Source organism: Salvelinus alpinus, chromosome 15, assembly GCF_045679555.1.
Source record: "Salvelinus alpinus chromosome 15, SLU_Salpinus.1, whole genome shotgun sequence".
NCBI classification, from domain to species: domain Eukaryota; kingdom Metazoa; phylum Chordata; class Actinopteri; order Salmoniformes; family Salmonidae; genus Salvelinus; species Salvelinus alpinus.
Window position 1 is genome coordinate 31,360,957 of NC_092100.1, and position 5,881 is coordinate 31,366,837.

The 5,881-nt window shown below is 44.9% G+C and overlaps 1 long non-coding RNA gene across 1 annotated transcript; it reads right to left on the minus strand.

Annotated features, from left to right (window-relative positions):
• Positions 1-224: 224 nt before the first annotated feature.
• Positions 225-1,805, minus strand: LOC139539271 (uncharacterized). Its single transcript, XR_011667905.1, has 2 exons — positions 1,255-1,805; positions 225-917 (listed from the first exon to the last, which is right to left on the minus strand). It is a non-coding gene; the product is annotated as an uncharacterized lncRNA (long non-coding RNA).
• Positions 1,806-5,881: the final 4,076 nt, after the last annotated feature.

Below are 5,881 nucleotides of genomic sequence, written 5' to 3' on the forward strand. Positions count from 1 at the left end.
ATCTGTTGGAATGCAGAGGGAGGCTTGAAATTAGAGCCCCTAATGAAAACTCTCTGGTGTCCAACTTAAGCAATCATCTGGTTAAAATCAACCAGTAATTCCTCTAATTTCCCTGCCCCTCTCTCCCAGTACTCAATGCCTAATTTGGAAGAAAAGTATAGGTTCTGTTTTACACACCTGCATTTTGAACTCTGCAAAAAATGTGATCTGTTCCCCTCAGCAAGTAAACGTTTTACATTTATTTTTACCAAATAAAAACTACAACTAGCAAAATAATAAACAGATTATCATGAATAATCAGAAAGTAATATTACCACACAGTTTATGGTGAAGGATCCACAGATGTTTTGAAGTGATCAAAATGCTACTTTGATAGAGTGAATACAGATGTAGGATCTTAATTTGACCAGTGTTTAATCCTGCAGCAAAAGGATTTGAATGTTTAGTGCATATTGTTGCTCGATCAGTGGTTAAGCTATTAGCTGGACAAAAGTAGCCTACATGAAAAGTCCAATATTGTTAATATAACCGTGTGTTATTACAGGTTTTTTGTGAATTTAAGTAAATCATGAAGCTCATCTGCAATTCTCAGCAAGAAAAGAGTGATCAAATTAAGATCCTACATCTGTAACACACCTGTACTCGATCAAGAAGGTGTGCTTGGTGAATTAAATAAATCAAGTGCTAAACATTGAAGTGTCATACATAACACAGGCAAGGATAAGGGGGAGCCTGGAGTAGTATCTGGAAAACTAAAACAAAGAGAACTAGCGTCTAAACCTATTAAACATCTCCCCTCTGAAAGAACCACTACTTTCCTTCAGGTTATTCAACCTTTCACCCACTGGGCCCCCTGACTGTGACCTTTAGCCAGATGCCATTTGCTTAAAATCTCAGCCGGTTTCAACCACTGGAATCTGCAACACATTAAAGGAGGAGAGGGGAACACAGGCAATAGATTAGAGGCAAACTTGGTTATTAGTTTGCTGATACAGTTTTACAAGGGTCAAATGTAATACAATGTCAGGGAAAACAAGTTGAGGAGGAAAAAGTGTTTTTATTATGAAGCTTTGTACTAGGGCTTTATTTATTTAAAAAATACAAGATGGTGCGGACATACATGTTCACTAGCCAACTTTGCAGTATTTAAAACAAAAAAGTGTGTTATTTCTTACATTATTTGCTCAGACCGTTTCTTGCCTTATTATCTACAGCTTAAAATAAGTTTTGAATGTTAGATCGGCGGTCACTCACCAGCATTTAGACCAGAAATTCGACTTTCCTGAATTGGATCCTTTGTTCGTACCCCCCGATGCATTTCCACTCATCCCAGGGGCTGCTCCAAGACTCTGCCGACAGAGAAGAGGAATACGGAGTGGGCTTTTAGTCCGACTCAGGAGGCATGCATACCATCCACCTCTTCTGAGTATATAACTCGCCAATGTTCAGTCCCTGGACAATAAAGTTGATGAGCTCAGGGCTAGGAGCTCCTTCCAGAGAGACATCAGGGACTGTAACATACTCATGGCTCTCTCTGGATATATTGTCTCCATCCATACAGCCAGCGGGATTCTCCATACATCAGGAAGAAAGAACACTCCGGGAAAAAGAAAGGAGGAGGTATACGTTTCATGATTAACTACTCATGGTGTGATTGTGGTAACGTACAGGAAATCAAGTCCTTTTGTTTTCCCAATCTGGAATACCTCACCATCAGGGGTGCATGCTCAATCCCCTCCTGTACTCCCTGTTCACTCATGACTGCACACCATCATTAAGTTTGCCCATGACACAACAGTGGTAGGCCTGATCAACGACGAGAAAGCCTATAGGGAGGAGGTCAGAGACCTGACCGTGTGGTGCCAGGACAACAACCTCCCCCTCAACGTGATCAAGACAAAGGAGATGATTGTAGACTACAGGAAAAGGAGGACCGAACACGCCCCCATTCTCATCGACGGGGCTGTAGTGGAACAGGTTGAGAGCTTCAAGTTCCTTGGTGTCCACATCACCAACAAACTAACATGGTCCAAGCACACCAAGACAGTAGTGAAGAGGGCACAACAAAACCTATTCCCCCTCAGGAGACTGAAGATTTGGCATGGGTCCTCAGATCCTCAAAAGGTTCTACAGCTGCACTTTTGAGAGCATCCTGACTGGTTGCATCACTGCCTGGTATGGCAACTGCTCGGCCTCCGACCGCAAGGCACTACAGAGGGTAGTGTGCACGGCGCAGTACATCACTGGGGCCAAGCTTCCTGCCATCCAGGACCTCTATACCAGGCAGTGTCAGAGGAAGGCCCTAAATATTATCAAAGACTCCAGCCACAAAGACTCCAGCCACCCTAGTCGTGGACTGTTCTCTGCTACTGCATGGCAAGCGGTACCAGAGCGCCAAGTCTAGGTCCAAGAGGCTTCTAAACAGCTTCTACCCCCAAGCCATAAGACTCCTGAACATCTAATCAAATGGCTACCCAGATTTGCATTGCCCCTCTTTTACACTGCTGCTACTCTCTGTTTTTATCTATGCATTGTTACATTAATAACTCTACCTACATGTACATATTACCTCGACTAACCGGTGCTCCCACACATTGACTCTGTACCGGTACCCCCTTTATATAGCCTCACTATTGTTATTTTACTGCTGCTCTTTAATTATTTGTTACTTTTAGTTCTTATTCATATTTTTTGTTTAGTATTTGTTTTTTGTTTTTTTAACTGAATTGTTGGTTAGGGCTCGTAAGTAAGCATTTCACTGTAAGGACTACACCTGTTGTTTTCGGGCATGTGACAAATAAACTGTGATTTAATTTGATTTTGATCAAATGCAGACTACGTTACCTCCCAAGAGAATTCTCTTCGGTCATCATCAATGCTGTGTATATTCCGCCTCAAGTCGAAACCGTGATGGCTCTCAAGGAACTACACTGGACTTTGTGCAAACTGAAAACCGCATATCCTGAGGCGGCATTTATTGTAGCTGGGGACTTTAATAAAGCAATCTGAGGAAAACGCGAACAAAGTTTTATCAACACATCGCCTGCGCAACTCGCTCGTCAAGACCATCGCTACTCCCCCTTCCTGGAAGTCTACAAGGCCCTACCCCGCCATCCCTTCGGCAAATCAGATCCCCCCTCCATTCTGCTATTCCCTTTCTAAAGGCAGAAACTTAAACAGAAAGTACCGGTGGGGCCTCCCGAGTGCTGCATCGGTCTAAGGCACTGTATCACAGTGCTAGAGGCGTCACTACAGACCCGGGTTCGATCCTGGGCTGTATCACAACCGGCTGTGATCGGTAGTCCCATAGGGCGGCACATCGTCCGGGTGGGGCTTTACTTGGCTCATCGCACTCTAGCGACTCCTTGTGATGGGCCGGGTGACTGCAGGCTGACCTCAGTTGACAGTTGAACAGTGATTCCCCCGACACATTGGTGCGGCTGGTTTCCGGTTAGGCGGGTGGGTGTTAAGAAGCGTAGTTTGGCGGGTCATGTTTCAGAGGACGCATGACTCGACCTTCGCCTCCCGAGCCCCTTGGGGAGTTGCAAAGATGAAACAAGATTGAAATTGGGGAGAAAAATGGGGTAAAATACAAAGGACTGGTCAACTTTGGTCTGACCAATTGGAATATATGCTGTAGAATGTTTTCATTTCACGGACTGGGATATGTTCCGGGTTGCCTTTGAGAATAACATTGATGTATACACTGACTTGGTGACTAAATTCATCAGGAAGTGCATAGAGAATGTTGTTCCCACTGTGATGTTTAGAACTTATCCAAACCAAAAACCGTGGATAGATGGCAGCATTCGTGCAAAACTGAAAGTCCAAACCACCGCATTTAACCACGGCAAGGTGGCTGGGAACATGGATGAGTACAAACAGTCCAGCTGTAACCTCCGTAAGGTAATCAAACAGGCACAACGTCAGTACAGAGACAAATTGGAGTCGTAATTCAACGCCTCAGACACAAGATGTATGTGGCAGGGACTCCAGATAATCACGGATTATAAAGGGAAAACCAGTCACATTGCGGTCATCGACGCGTTGCTCCCGGAAACCTTAATAGCCCGCTCACGAGGACTGTGAGCTCTCGTTCTCCGTGGCCGACGTGAGTAAGACATTTAAGCGTGTTAACCCTCGTAAGGCTGCTGGCCCAGATGGCATCCCTAGTCACACCCTCAGAGCATGTGCAGACCAGCTGGCTGGAGTGTTTACGGACATATTCAATCTCTCCCTTTCCCAGTCTGTTGTCCCCACTTGCTTCAATGTTCCTGTACCCAAGAAATTAAAGGTAACTGAACTAAATTAGTATCGTCCCATAGCACTTTCACTTCTGTCATTATGCATTGCTTTGAGAGGCTAGTTAAGGATCATATCTCCTCCACCTTACCCAACACCCTAGACCCACTACATTTTGTATACCGCCCCAACAGATCCACGGATGATACAATCGCCACTGCACTGCACACGGCCCTATCCCATCTGGACAAGAGGAATACCTATGTAAGAATGCTGTTCATCAACTACAGCTCAGCCTTCAATACCATAGTGCCCTCCAAGCTCATCATTAAGCTTGGGGCCCTGGGTCCTGGACTTCCTGACGGGCCGACCCAAGGTGGTGAAGGTAGGCAACAACACCTCTGCTGCACTGATCCTCAACCTGTACTCCCATGTTCACCCATGACTGCTTGCCCATGCTCGTCTCCAATTCAATCATCAATCAACAGACTACAGGGAGGAGGTGAGGGCGTTGGCGGAGTGGTGCCAGGAAAATAACCTCTCCCTCAACATCAATAAAATGAAGGAGCTGATCATGGACTTTAGGAGACAACAGAGGGAGCAGTGGAGAGGGTCAAAAGCTTCAAATTCCTCGGCGTGCACATCACTGACAACCTGAAATGGTCAATCCACACAGACAGTGTGGTTAAGAAGGAGCAACATTGCCTCTTCAACCTCAGGAGGCTGAAGAAATGTAGCTTGGCCCCTAAGACACTCACAAACGTCTACAGATGCACCATTGAGTGCATCCTGTTGGGCAGTATCACTGCCTGGTATGGCAACTTCCACAAACGCAGGGCTCTCCAGAGGGTGGTACGGTCAGGCCAACACATCACCGGGGGCATACTGCCTGCCCTCCAGGACATCTACAGCAACCGGTTTCACAGAAAGGACAAAAAGATCGAGGACATCAGCCACCCGAGCCACGGCCCTTTCACCTCGCTGCCATCTAGAAGGCGAAGACAGTACAGATGCATCAAATCTGGGACTGAGAGACTGAAAAACAGCTTCTGTCTCCAGGCCATCAGACTGTTAACCTCTCTGGGGTAGGTGGGACGCAATCGTCCCACCTGGCCAATAGCCAGGGAAAATACAGAGCGCCATATTCAAATAAAATGATATAAAAATCAAACTTTCATTAAATCACACATGTAAGATTCCAAATTAAAGCTACACTCGTTGTGAATCCAGCCAACATGTCAGATTTCAAAAAGGCTTTTCGGCGAAAGCATAAGATGCTATTATCTGATGATAGCACAACAGTAAACAAAGAGAGTAGCATATTTCAACACTGCAGGCACGACACAAAACGCAGAAATAAAAATATAATTCATGCCTTACCTTTGACAAAATTCTTTTGTTGGCACTCCAATATGTCCCATAAACATCACAATGGTCCTTTTGTTCGATTAATTCCGTCGATATATATCCAAAATGTCAATTTATTTGGCGCGTTTCATCCAGAAAAACACTGCTTCCAACTTGCGCAACGTCACGACAAAATATATAAAAAGTTACATGTAAACTTTACCAAAACATTTCAAACTACTTTTGTAATACAACGTTAGGTATTTTTAAACGTTAATAATCGATCAATTTG